The following is a 15191-nucleotide window of genomic DNA, read 5'->3' on the forward strand; positions in this document are numbered from 1 at the left end:
CTTCAGCTCAGGTCATGATCCCAGGGTCCTGGGATCGAGCCCCACCTAGGACTCCCTGCTCCACGGGGAGCCTGCTTCTCCTTCTCCCTCTGCCCCTCTTCCCTGCTTGTTCTCTCTCTCTCTTTCAAATAAATAAATAAAATCTAAAAAAAAAAAAATTCACCATTTTGGTCATACTAAAATGTACATATTAGGGGCACCTGGCTGGCTTAGTCAGTAGAGCATGAGACTCTTGATCTCAGGGCTGTGAGTTTGAGCCCCACACTGGGTGTAGAAATTACTTAAAAATAAACTCTTTAAAAAAGAAATAAAATGTACATATTAAAATGTACAACACAGGGCGCCTGGGTGGCTCAGTCGGTTAAGCGTCTGCCTTCGGCTCAGGTCATGGTCCCAGGGTCCTGGATCAAGCCCCGCGTCAGGCTCCCTGCTCCACGGGAAGCCTGCTTCTCCCTCTCCTTTTGCCCCTCCCCCTGCTCGTGTGCTCTCTCTCTCCTTCTCTGTCAAATAAAAATAAATAAATAAAAATAAAATAAAATAAAATATACAACACAATAGTATTTAGTATATCCACTATGTTTTGTTTTTTTAAGATTTTATTTATTTATTTGAGAGAGAGAGCACATGAGAGGGGGGAGGGTCAGAGGGAGAAGCAGACTCCCTGCCAAGCAAGGAGCCGGATGCGGGACTCGATCCAGGGACTCCAGGATCATGACCTGAACCGAAGGTAGTCGCTTAACCAACTGAACCATCCAGGCACCCTAGTATATCCACTATGTTCTGTGACTATCACCACTAACTAGTTCCAGAACATTTTCTTTCTTTTTTTTTTTTAAGATTTTATTTGCTTATTTGACAGAGAGAGACAGCAATAGAGGGAACACAAGCAGGGGGAGTGGGAGAGGGAGAAGCAGCCTTCCCACGGAGAGAGAGCCCAATGCGGGGCTCGATCCCAGGACCCTGAGATCATGACCTGAACCGAAGGCAGACGCTTAACGACTGAGCCACCCAGGCACCCCATCCTGAACATTTTCATTATCCCAAGAAGAAATCCTATCTAAGCATCACTTTTTTTTAAGCATTTAAAAAAATTTTTTATTTATTCATTTGAGACACAGAGATACAGAGAAAGAGAGAGAGAGAGCATGAGGAGGGGGAGAGGCAGAGGGAGAGGGAGAAGCAGGCTCCCTGCTGAGCCAGGAGCCCGATGTGGGACTCCATCCCAGGACCCTGGGATCATGACCTGAGCCGAAGGCAGACGCTTAACCATCTGGGCCACCCAGGTGCCCCTAAGCATCACTTTTAAGGAGAGAGAGAGCAAACATATTTCATGGACCCTTGGACATCATTTACTCTTCTGGTTTTACTACCTAAAGAATGAAACATGAATTCTAGGGGCGCCTGGGTAGCTCAGTGGTTAAGCGTCTGCCTTCGGCTCGGGTCATGATCCCGTGGGTCCTGGGATTGAGCCCCACATTGGGCTCCCTGTTCAGCGGGATCAAGATCAAGAGTCACATGCTCTGCCAACTGTCCTGCTTGTGTTCCCTCTCTCTCTATGTCTCTATCAAATAAATAAATAAATAAAATCTTTAAAAAAACAAAACAAAACAAGAATTCTAGTCAAAGATTCAATAAGTCAAAACCAATGAAACTAGTACCTTGAGAATACCTGGGCTTTTAAATAATGACACACAGTGCTATCAAAGGTCAGTGTATTTTTGTCTAGTATCTTATGCCTTTATCTTATGGGTGATCTTTCAAAATCCTGGTTGTTTGTTTGTTTTTTTTTAGATTTATTTATTTATTTTAAAGAGAGAGAGAAATAGCACAAGTGGGAGGAGAGAGAATCTCAAGAAGACTCCTGGCTGAGCGCGGAGCCCAAGGGCTCGAGCTCACAACCCTGAGATCAGGACCCTGAGATCATGCATGACCTGAGCCGAAACCAAGAATCAGAGGCTTAACCAACTACACCACCCAGATGCCCCTCAAAGTCTTTTTAACTTCTCTGTTTATGTACTACACAATATTCCACTAGTTGCATTTTTCTCACAATATGAGGCCTGGATTTGTTTTCCAAAGGATTAATCTGCCGAAAAATATTCTAAGCCTACTTGCAGTGTAGTTAGCGAAGTGAAATTCCCTGTGCCAACAAGCCCAGGAGTAGTAATTCATACCATATACATTGTAGAAATGTTTTTTGTTTAAGTAGGCTCCACACCCAACAGGCAGCTTGAACTTACAACCCCAAGATCAAGAGTCGCATGCTCTACTGACTGAGCCAGCCAGCCACCCCATTTAAGAAATGTTTCTGGGGGGCACATGGGGGCTCAGTCGGTTAAGTGTCCAACCCCCCCCCCTTTTTTTGGTTGTTTTGTTTTTTTAAAGCATCCAACTCTTGATCTCAGCCCAGGGCTTGATCTCAGGGTCGTGAATTCAAACACGCATTGGGCTCCATGCCCAGTTAAAAAAAAAAAAAAAAGAAATGTTTTTGGAGATTGGACCATTCATTTCTTTCTTTAAAAGAAAACGGAAATTTCCTTTTACATTGGAGAGGTCTGGCAGTCACCACTTGAACAAAGTGATCAAATCTAACATCATCAATAGTAGAACAACACATGTGCCTCCGTGAATTTTTTGGTGCCGAAACCCAGGATCATTCTTATTTTAAAGGTAGGGTTTTTTTCCAGTTTTTTGTTTATTATAATTGAGTATGCTTTAACCACAGTTGTCTCCCCTTTCAAATGATAGGTTTGAAACACTTTAACATTTTAGTCTCTCTCTGTTTCTTTCTTTCAAGTAAACTCTATCCCCAACATGGGGTTCAAACTCATGATCCCAAGATCAAGAGTCACATGCTCTGCCAACTGAGCCAGCCAGGTGTCCCCATTTTAGTTTTGTTTAAATGAATTTATACTTACTGATGATTTGAAAGACTATTAAAAAGAATAAATGTATTTTCCTGGGTTAGTTCTTTAGTAAATTTATTTTTTTCTAGAAATTGGTCTGTTTAAACTTTCTATCTTTATGGAGGGAGGGTAATACTGATCAAAGGAAACATATTTAATATGAGTAAACGCATGCCAATACCTCCAGTTCAAATCCTACACGACGGAGATCTTCCTTACCTTCTTTTTTTTTTTTTTTTAAAGATTTTATTTATTTATTTGAGACAGAGAGAATGAGAAACAGAGAGCATGAGAGGGGGGAGGGTCAGAGGCAGAAGCAGACTCCCTGCCGAGCAGGGAGCCCGATGCGGGACTCGATCCAGGGACTCCAGGATCATGACCTGAGCCGAAGGCAGTCGCTTAACCGACTGAGCCACCCAGGCGCCCTCTTCCTCACCTTCTTATTCCAGCTTTCTTTCCTCACAATGAAAAATATGGGTTCCCAACATCCATATTTCCACTCATGATTTTCAAACCAAAACATGGCTTCAATCCTGTTAACCTAAAAGACCATGATTTTTTATCTGGGGAGTATTTGGAACACTTTTTAGAATCTGGTAGGAGGATTACGGTATTTAGAGAAAATACATACAAATACAAACACATCTAGTTCTGAATGTATATTCAAAGGTTCATGGTCTCTTTAAAGTTCATTACTCCTAGCCATGGACCCTAGCTTAAGACTCATTGCCTTAAACTACATAATCTAAGTTGTAACTTGTTCTAGAGGGGATTCCATCATTAGATGGAGAGTTGGATTAAATAAGTATAGAATTTTACTTAATCCTGAGATTTCAATCTAGAATGTCTAGCTAAACGGTTAAAAAAGAAGAAGAAGAGGGGCGCCTGGGTGGCTAAGTCGGTTAAGCGTCTGCCTTTGGCTCAGGTCATGGTCCCAGGGTCCTGGGATCGAGCCCCGCATTGGGCTCCCTGATCAGCAGGAAGCCTGCTTCTCCCTCTCCCACTCGCTCTGCCTGTGTTCCCTCTCTAGCTGTCTCTCTCTCTGTCAAATAAATAAATCAAATCTTTAAAATAAAAAAAAAAGATGAAGAAATGAGCATAAAAGATGGACCACTTATGCAGGTAGTCAATTTTAAAAGGGCTATATGAATTTAGAATGATAACTAAGAGATTCTTCCAGGTAAGAGTTTCTTCTTGTTGTTGTTGTTTTTAGGTTTTATTTATTTATTCGACAGCATGAGAGAGCACAAGCCAGGGGAGCTGCAAGGCAGAGGGAGAATCAGGTTCCCTGCCTGGCAGGGAGCCAGACATGGGGCTCGATCCCAGGACCCTGGGATCATGACCTGAGCTGAAGGGAGACGCTTAACGACTAAGCCACCCAGGCGCCCCTTCTTGTTTTTTTTAAAATAATTCTTTCCAAGAATTTCAGTGTTTTTTTTTTTTCATACATTGTGAAACATTTTCCAGTAAATCAGGTAATGAATATCACTCCATGTTTTAAAATTATACATTTTATCTTTGGAAATTAAAAAAAAATCACAATTTGTTTATTTCATTAAATTTTTTAAAAGATTTATTTATTTGAGAGAGAGAGAGAGAGGTAGGGGATGGGCAGTTGGAGTCTCAAGCAGACCCTGCATAGCACAGAGCCGGACATGGGGCTCATTCCCAGAACCCCGAGATCATGACCTGAACTGAAACCAAGAGTTGAATGCTCAACCAACTGGGTCACCCAGGCACTCCTAAATTATTTTATTTTATTTTTATTTTATTTTTCTTAAAGATTTTTTTATTCATTTGAGACAGAGGGATACAGAGAGAGCATGAGCAGGGGGAGAGGCAGAAGCAGGCTCCCTGCTGAGCCAGGAGTCAGATGCGGGGACCCCAGGATCATGACCTGAGCCAAAGACAGATGCCCAACCATCTGAGCCACCCAGGCTCCCCCTAAATTATTTTAAATAGACAATAAACATATATGATTTTTTAAAAATTCAAATGGTGCTAATGAATGGACTGTGAAAATTAAGTCTCCCTTCAATATGCAACCTGCAGTAAACTAATTTCCTTCCCCAAAGGAAACTACCATGTCCATTTCACATGTATTTTATTTTTTTTTGAGATTTATTTATTTTTAGAGAGAAAGAGAGCACAAGTGGGGGGAGGGGCAAAGGGAGAGGGAGAGAATCTGGAGCAGACTCCCACAGAGCGTGGAGCCCTACATGGGGCTCAATCCCATATCATGACCTGAGCCGAAACCAAGAGTGGGTCATTCAACCGACTTGAGCCACCCAGGCACCGCTTACATGTATTTCTTAAGTATTTACAGCAATATGTACATATTTCCATTTTAGGCATGTACATATATATATACACACCACACATAAATACATAAATGGCAGCATAGAATACATACTACTATACACCTTGTGTTTTCACTTTACCAATATATCTTGGAGATTTTTTTTTTAAGGGGAAGAGGCAGGCAGAGGGAGAAGGAGAAGCTGACTCCCCGCTGAGCAGGGAGCCCAACTTGGGGCTCCTTCCCAGGACGCTGTGATCATGACCTGAGCTGTAGGCAGATGCTTAATGGACTGAGCCACTCAGGTGCCCTGTTTTGTTTTGTTTTTAACTAGGATCCATGCACAGTGTGGGGCTTGAATTCACAACCCTGAGATGACTGAGTCAGCCAGGTGCCCCAGATTGTTTCATTTTTTAATGTTTTTCTTCTACAAGTTTTAATACCTAAACAGAATTCCGTTGGATTGCCATTATATAATTTAACTAGTCTCTTGTTGATGGACTTCTAAGTTATATCCATAAGGAATTTTTTTAAAAGATATTTATTTGTTTATTTGAGAGAGAATGAGAGAGAGCACATGAGAGGGGGAGGGTCAGAGGGAGAAGCAGACTCCCTGCCGAGCAGGGAGCCCGATGCGGGACTCGATCCAAGGACTCCAGGATCATGACCTGAGCCGAAGGCAGTTGCTTAACCAACTGAGCCACCCAGGCACCCTAATAAGGAATTTTATACATGAATATTTGTGCCCACGTTCATGTATACCTAAGGTATATTCCTAGAAGTGGTTATTTAAATTTAAGACCATGATTTTCCTACTAGTTTGGCAATTATTAAGTAAAAATAAGTGGTATGTCTTTGGGCATATTCTAAGAGAGAAAAACAATCTAAACTGTCAATTAGGTTTTTAAATGTATTAGTGTTCTGTTGTTCAAGAGAGGACTGAGAATTCTAAATCTAAATGTCCAATTCAGATTTGGAGTACTATATAGTATCAACATAAATTTAACTCAAATTTAGGCCCATTTCTATGAATATTCATGTTAAGATTTAGTAAAGTTTTGATCATCTGTTGGACTGATCTGGTTAATTAAATTCTATCAATTGACTTTTGGTCAGAAAGTCCTTTATTTCAACTCTTAAAGTTAAGTTTTAAAATCTGTTAGCTTCCAACTCTTTTTTTTTTAAAGATTTTATTTACTTGACAGAGAGATAGAGAGAGACAGAGAGAGAGAGCAAGCTGGGGGAGGAACAGGCAGAGGGAGAAGCAGATTTCCGCTGAGCAGAGAGCCCCATGTGGGGCTCTATCCCAGGACGCTGGGATCATGAACTGAGCTGAAGGCAGATGCTTAACCGACTGAGCCACCCTGGCACCCCTAGCTTCCAACTTTTAATCGAATAAACAAAGTTTAGCAATCTTTACATACCTTAAAATTAAGTCTAATTGTAATTTACTATGGAAATTGAAGGACCTTTATTAAATCTCTACAGATAAAAAGGCCATAGAATGAAAATTATTGAACTAAATAAAATTTTGGTTATCATTTTGTTTTGTTATGATACATCTGTTACCTAAAAGTAGAGTAAGTCTTAGTTTACCAAGGATTTTTTTTTTAAATATTTTATTTATTTGACACAGAGAGAGAGAGCGCACAAGCAGGGGAAGTGGCAGAGGGAGAAACAGACTCCCTGCTCAGCAGGGAGCCCGATGTGGGGCTCTATCCCAGGACCCTGGGATCATGACCTGAGCTGAAGGCAGATGCCTAATGACTGAGCCACCGAGGCGCCCCCTAATTTAAACTTCAATTTACTTTTAACTTTTACTTAAAATCTGGAAAGTCAATTCACAGAATTAATAGGATAAATACTAAAGAGGGACTAAGCATAATTGATGATATGAGAAAGATTCTGTACAGCTTTCTGTAACTGTTGAAGTAGATTAAAATTAATGTAAACCCCAACTGCATACATTTCAAAAATCAAAAATCATACTGTACACTTAAAATGGTTAATTTTATGTAAACTATACCTCAATAAAGCTGATTTTAAAAAGGGCTAGAAGAACGATTGATAGTATGAATCCTTTAAGTGAAAACAAAGCATTAAAAAAATTTTTTTTTTTTAAAGATTTTATTTATTTATTCATGAGAGACAGAGAGAGAGAGAGAGAGGCAGAGGGAGAAGCAGGCTCCCAAGGAGCAGGGAGCCCGATGCGGGACTCGATCCCAGGAACCTGGGATCATGACCTGAGCCGAAGGCAGACGCTTAACCATCTGAGTCACCCAGGCGCCCTAAAAATATTTTTAAGGGGCACCTGGCTGGCTCAGTCAGTTAATCATCTGACTCCTGATATCAGTTCAGGTCATAATCTCAGGGTCATAGGGATCGAGCCCAGGTGAGGCTCCGCGCTCAGCAGGGAGTCGGCTTGTCTTTCTCCCTCCCCTTAGCCCCTCCCCACACTCTTTCTTTCTCTAAAAATGAATAAATAATATCTTAAAAAAATTAAAATAAGAAATATTTTATTTTTTAATAATTTTTAAAAAGATTTTATTTAGGGACGCCTGGGTGGCTCAGTCAGTTGAGCGGCTGCCTTCGGCCCAGGTCATGATCCCAGGGTCCTGGGATCGAGTCCCATATCGGGCTCCTTGCTCAGTAGGGAACCTGCTTCTGCCTCTCTCTCCCTCTGCTTGTGCTCTGTCAAATAAATAAAATCTTAAAAAAAAAAAAAGATTTTATTTATTTGTCAGAGAGAGAGAGAGAGAGCACAAGCAGGGGGAGCGGCAGGCAGAGGGAGAGGGAGAAGCAGGCTCCCTGCTCAGCAGGGAGGACCCTGAGATCATGATGTGAGCCGAAGGCAGAGGCTTAACCATCTGAGCCACCCAGGTGTCCCCAAAATAAGAAACATTTAAAAAACAAAAACAGCAAGACAACCCGGATCATGGCTTGCATTCATGTCTTTTCAGTCTCCTTAAATCTGGAATATTCCTCAATCTTTCTTCTTTCATGACATTGGAATTTTTGAAGCATACAGATCAGTTACTTTATAGAATGTCTCTTGACTAGAGGTTATCTGGTTTTCCTTATGATTAGAGCCATTATATATTTTTATACAATGCACAAGTGATATTGCCTTTAGCTCAATCTATCAGGAAGCATATAATGCCCATTAATCTCACTGGTGGTGATGCACATTTTGAACACTTAGGTAAGGGGTGTCTGTCAGGTTTCCCCAATGTAAAACTACAGACTTTTTCCCTTTGTAATTAGCAAGCAGCTTGCAGGGAGAGATGTTCAGACTCTGTGTTTCTCGTCATTCCTTAAAACTTATATGTCTACTAGTTTTAGCAACCATTGAAGACTCTTGCTTGTCTTATTACTATCATGGTTGTCAAATGGTTAATTTATAGCTTTATTTTTTACTTGTACATATTTAATCCACTTGTAATTTATATTAATGTAGTATGAGGTAAGGGTGTGAATTTAATTCCTTCCAAAGAGTCAATTGTACTATCTTTTGTCCTTTTTCTACCAAAATGAAATGTCATATTTATCATATAAATACTAACAGGTACTTCCATCTATTCTGGACTCTCTTTAACAAAACCCTGCCCCTTTCTGCATGAGAATTTGTGAAAGATTCTGTACAGCTTTCTGTAACTGTTGACGCAGATTAAAATTAATAAAAGGTCAAATTCTCTGGCACCCTGGTAACTAGAGTATGTCAACTCTGTTACATTTGCTTATGGTAAAAATGACCTGATTGATAAAATGCATCTGAACCAGAAGAAACTGTATCTGATGGGGACACCGTACTTGGAAGCTTCCAAGTGCAGTAACATAACTAGACAGGTCTTCCAGGAGCTTAGGAAGTTATACTATGGAGTTGTTAAAAGAGATACTGGGTGCTGAAACATAAAACTTTCAAAAGCCAGAAGAATCCTGCACTTGCATGCTGTAGATTTCATCATCTTGCACAAGATGTACTGCTGTGAGGACTACTACACCAACTTGTGGAATGTCTGACCCTGCCCTACTGCATGCTGTTTCCCATCCTATAGTTTCCTAAGTGAATATGATGCCATATGTGAACTAACATAATTTTCTTTGTCTGAATGTTTGCTAGAATTTTTTAAAAAAGATTTGAGAGAGAGGGAGAGAGAGAGAAAGCACGTGAGAGGGCCAGAGGGAGAGGAGAGTCTCAAGTACACTCTAGCGAAGTGTGGAGCCCGATACAGGGTGTGATCCTACCACTCATGAGATCACTACCTGAGCTTAACTGAATGCACCACCCAGGCACCCCTGAAAGTTTGCTGGAATTAAAAAAAATTTTTTATTTATTTGAGAGAGAGAATGAGTGGGGGGTGGAGCAGAGGGAGAGAGAGCAACAGACTTCCCACTGAGCACAGAGCCCGACGTGGGGCTCAATCCCAGGACCCTGAGATCACTACCTGAGCCGAAATCCAGCCTGCTGCTTAACTGACTGAGCCACCCAGGTGCTCCTGTTTGCTGGAATTTAAGAAGACACCTTGATCGATGTAGCAGAGCATTCTGAAACTCCATTGAAATGTATATATAAAGATGGGGTAAGGATTGGAATATTTATATTAGGCTTCCCATTCAGTAGTGTACAAATGGATTCAGGATCCATGTATACAAGACAACAAATATGTTTTCTTCAAGTCTTGTATTTAAATTCATGGTATTAATGGGGGTGCCTGGCTGGCTCAGTCAGAATTCAACTCTTGATCTCAGGGTCGTGAGTTCGAGCCCCACAATGGGCATAGGGTTTACTTAAAACATAACAAAAAAGTAAGTGTGAACAACCCTAAATAATCCTGAGGAACCAGAACATATAAACAATAATTTAAATTTTTAAATTGTATTAAAAGTTTAAATTACATTTGTACCTTTACAGAGATTAGTGAAAATAAGTTTTTTTTTTTTTTTTTTTTTAGATTTTGTTTATTTGACAGAGAGAGAGGGAGGTCACAACTAGGTAGAGGAACAGGCAGAGGGAGAGGAAGAGGGAAGAAGTGGCTCTTTAAGGGCACCTGGGTGGCTCAGATGGTTAAGCGTCTGCCTTCAGCTCAGGTCATGATCCCAGAATCCTGGGATTGAGTCCCGCATCAGGCTCCCTGCTCCTTGGGAGCCTGCTTCTCCCTCTGCCTCTCTCTCTGTCTGTCATGAATAAATAAAATCTTTAAAAAAAAAAAAAAAAGAAGTGGCTCTTTAAAAGGTCCACCTCTATTTTTTTTAAATTTTTTAAAAAGACTTTATTTATTTATTTGACAGAGAGACAGCGAGAGAGGGAACATGAGCAGGGGGAGTGGAAGAGGGAGAAGCGGGCTTCCCAACGAGCAGAGTCTGATGCAGGGCTCAATCCCAGGACCCTTGGGATCATGACCTGAGCCAAAGGCAGATGCTTAACCAACTGAGCCACCCAGGCACCCTGAAAATAACTTTTTATAAATATTCTCTTTTCCAATTTTTTAAACTATTTATTTATTTATTTAACCGAGAGAGAGAGAGAGAGAGAGAGAGCGCGCGCGAGCACAAGCAGGGGGAGTGGCAGGCAGAGGGAGAAGCAGGCTCCCCACTGAGCAGGGAGCTCCATGTGGAACTCGATCCCAGGACCCTGGGATCATGACCTGAGCGGAAGGCAGATGCTTAACTGACTGAGCCACCCATGCATCCCTGAAAATAACTTTAAAAACATTTTTTTAAAGTAATCTCTACACCCAGTGTGGGTCTTGAACAAACAACCCCACAATCAAGAATCCCATGCTCGGGTGCCTGGGTGGCTCAGTTGGTTAAGCGACTGCCTTCAGCTCGGGTCATGATCCTGGAGTCCTGGGATCGAGTCCCACATCGGGCTCCCTGCTCGGCAGGGGGTCTGCTTCTCCCTCTGACCCTCCCCCTCTCATGCTCTCTCTGTGCCTCATTCTCTCTCTCTCAAATAAATAAATAAAATCTTAAAAAAAAAAAAAAAAAAAAGAATCCCATGCTCTGCTGGGGCACCTGGGTGGCTCAGTTAACCGTCTGCCTTCGGCTTGGTCATGATCTCAGGGTCCTGGGATCGAGCACTGTGTCAGGCTCCCTGCTTAGCAGGGAGTCTATATCTCCTTCTCCCTCTGCCTGCCTCCCCTGCATGCTCGTGCTCTCTCTCAAGTAAGTAAATAAAATCTAAAAAAAAAAAAGGGGGGCGCCTGGGTGGCTCAGGCGTTAAGTGTCTGCCTTCGGCTCAGGTCATGATCCCAGGGTCCTGGGATCGAGCCCCGCATCAGGTTCCCTTCTCTGCGGGAAGCCTGCTTCTCCCTCTACCACTCCCCTTGCTTGTGTTCCCTCTCTGGCTGTCTTTCTCTCTGTCAAATAAGTAAAACCTTAAAAAAAAAAAAAGAATCCTATGCTCTACCTACTGGGCTAGCCAGGTGCCCTGAAAATAATGATTTTTTAAAAGATTATTTAAGGGTGCCTGGGTGGCTCAGTTCGTTAAGCGACTGCCTTCTGCTCAGGTCATGATCCTGGAGTCACAGGATCGAGTCCCACATCGGGCTCCCTGCTCAGCAGGGAGTCTGCTTCTCCCTCTGACTCTCTTCCCTCTCGTGCTCTCATTCTCTCACTCAAATAAATAAAATCTTTAAAAAAATAAAATAAAAAATTAAAGATTATTTAAGTAATCTCTACACCCAATGTGGGGTTCAAACTCACAAACCAGAGATCAAGAGTTGCATGCTTTACCAACTGAGTCAGCCAGGCGCCCCCTCGAAAATAATTTTTAATGTACAGTACTCAGAAAACAAAGTTCATGTCTTTCAAAAAAAGAACATTTTCCACTGTGACTTCTCTACACTTGATTTTGTAAATATCAGAATGCTTCACTTATCTGACATCAGGGATCTCAGTGTTCCATATAAATGAACTTTCAAGGTGACTTAAGCACCAATCCTTTTATAATTGTTATATTGTCACTACTCTTCCTTTATTAGAGGGGTTTGTAACAAAGGTGAGTTTTAACCCTTTTACAGGATCAGCATGATTGAATATATTTTCATCCTATACCCCCCTTCTGTTACTCCTTTTATATTTTAGCTTTTTAGTTTAACCTGATGGAACTTTCTGATTGGGAATTTAGTTTATGGACCCTACCAATCTTTCTCCTGTTATTATCCCTATTCATTCATTCATTCATTCATTCGTACAAACATTTATTGGGCATTTAACCCATGCCAGGCACTGTTGCCAGGCACTGTTCTAGGCACCAATGATACAGCAAGTCATGAAGCAAGTTACTTCATTGGTTACCTAATCACTTGGTAACTATCAAATGACAGGATATACCAGAAATAATACCAAATTAGGTATGTATGGATCTTTATTTTAGGGAGTTTGATTTTTTACTATGTCTTTGTGTGTAGTAAACTACACATATTTACTATTTGTGTGGCATTAAGTGCATTCACATTCTGCAAACTTCACTACCATCCATCTCCAACGAACACCCCATTCTCTCCTCTATACACACTTTGAACTTTCTCAAATTTAGAGTGATCAGAGGGGCACCTGGGTGGCTGTCAGTTAAGCGTCTGCCTTCAGTTCAGGTCATGATCTCAGGATCCTGGGATGGAGCCCTGTGGTGGGTTCCTGGCTCAGCGGAGAGCCTGTTTCTTCCCCTCCTTCTTGCAAATAAAATCTAAAAAAAAGTGAAAAGGGCCCAACTGTGTTTTACATAATTTGGCACCTGTACCCATACTCACCTCTGAGGGGATAATACGATAGTCTACTTGGGCCCTCTTTTTATACAATTTTTAAAAAATAGGCTCCACGCCTAACATGGGGCTTGAACTGACAATCCGGAGATCAAGAGTCACATGCTCCACGAACTGAGCCAGCCAGGTGCCCCTAGGTCTTTTTGATAGTCTCGTTTTCCCCAAATCTGTAAATTTTATCCCCAACTCAGTAAAATTATGCCAGTTACACTTCCTGCATCAGGGAGTATCCTCTCAAATTTACAAAGAAACAGTATTTGTAGAAGTCTGAAAATTATGCCATGAAAATTTATCCCTGGATTAAGTTAGATTGCACAGCATAGTATATCATGGGGACTCATGACTGCGTTAAGCAACAGCTTTCTTTTTATGACTACCACTCATGGGTTTCTTAAGTGGACAGCCTTTTGGGGATCAATTACCCATATACACAAGAATTAGCTAATCATTTAAAGTATACAGGATTCCATAGTATCCATCTTTGTACTAACATCTTGTAATCTTACTTTACCCCTAGTTCCCTTAGCCTTTTTCAAAGTAAACTACACCCAACATTGGGGTCGAACTCACAGCCCTGAGATCTGGAGTCACATATTCTACCGAGTCAGCCAGGAGTTGCTCCATTCTTCTTTTTATCTTGTCATATTGTTTTTGTAAAGTGTTACCTTAATTTCATTTTGAAACAATTTTGTGCTGTAAATAATTAAGAGTATAGCTTATTTTCCTTTAGTAAGATCTTAACACTTTTTAAAAAGATTTTTATTTATTTGACAGAGACAGCAAGAGAGGGAACACAAGCAAGGGGAGTGGGAGAGGGAGAAGTACGCCTGCTGCGGAGCAGGGAGCCCAACGCGGGGCTTGATCCCAGGACCCTGGGATCATGACCTGAGCCAAAGGCAGACACTTAACGACTAAGCCACCCAGGCGCCCCAAGATCTTAACACTTTTTGTTTCAAGAAAAGACCTCCCTCTCATATACTGTTGGTGGGAGGTTAAAGTGGCAAAGCTTGTTATTCCACTTGTATTTGCTTTCTTGGAATTTAGTTTTCTTGTTTTCTATATTCATGACTCCCATTGGTGGTATATTTCTCATCTTACCTTTCTATTTACCTATTTGACAGAGAGAATACAAGCAAGGGGGAGTGGGAGGGAGAAGCAGGCTTCCCGCAGAGCAGGGAGCCCGATGCGGTGCTGGATCCCAGGACGCTGGGATCATGACCTGAGCCGAAGGCAGATGCTTAACGACTGAGCCACCCAGGCGCCCCGCAGTTCCCCCTTTCTATAAAGGAATTTACCTCTTAACTGTTGAAGCCATACCTCCCAACCTCTTCCTCTCCCCAGTAACATCCAGCCCTTGGATCTTATCTTTGTCCTCTTGGGCCTCCTATCTTCTCCAACATTTCAGGTATTCTAGTGCCTTAAGGCCATTGTATTTGCTGTTCTCTGTTCCTCCAGGTATCTACAAGGCTCTCTCCCTTTTTTATTAGGATGATTCAGATGATCTTAATTTGTTCTGTATTTTTCTATTTATTGATATATCATTAAGGTTTTTATTTATTTTTTTTTATTTTTAAGATTTTATTTATTTGACATAGAGAGAGAGAGCAGCGAGAGCAGGAACACAAGCAGGGGGAGTGGGAGAGGGAGAAGGCGGCTTCCTGCCAAGCAGGGAGCCCAATGTGGGGCTCGACCCCAGGACCCTGGGATCTTGACCTGAGCTGGACACTTAAAGACTGAGCCACTCAGGTGCCCCAGGTTTTTACCTTTCTAAAGATTTTATTTTATTATTATTATTTTTTAAAGATTTTATTTATTTGAGAGAGAGAGAATGAGAGCACATGAGAGGGGGGAGGGTCAGAGGGAGAAGCAGGCTCCCCGCTGAGCAGGGAGCCCGATGTGGGACTCGATCCTGTGACTCCAGGATCATGACCTGAGCCGAAGGCAGTCACCCAACCAACTGAGCCACCCAGGCGCCCTCCTTTTTAAAGATTTTATTTGACAGAGAGTGCACAAGGAGGGGGAGTGACAGAGGGAGAAGCAGGTTCCCCACTGAGCACGGAGCTCGAGCCCTGATCCCAAGACCCTGGGATCATGACCTGAGCCAAAGGGAGACGCTTAACTGGCTGAGCCACCCAGGTGCCCCAGAAATAAAATCTTTAAAAAATAAAAATAAAAAATATGGGGCGCCTGGGTAGCTCGGTCGGTTAAGCATCACACTCTTGA

The sequence above is a fragment of the Mirounga leonina genome, unplaced genomic scaffold (genome assembly GCF_011800145.1).
Source record: "Mirounga leonina isolate KUSES-001 unplaced genomic scaffold, KU_Mleo_1.0 Mir_174, whole genome shotgun sequence".
NCBI lineage: Eukaryota > Metazoa > Chordata > Mammalia > Carnivora > Phocidae > Mirounga > Mirounga leonina.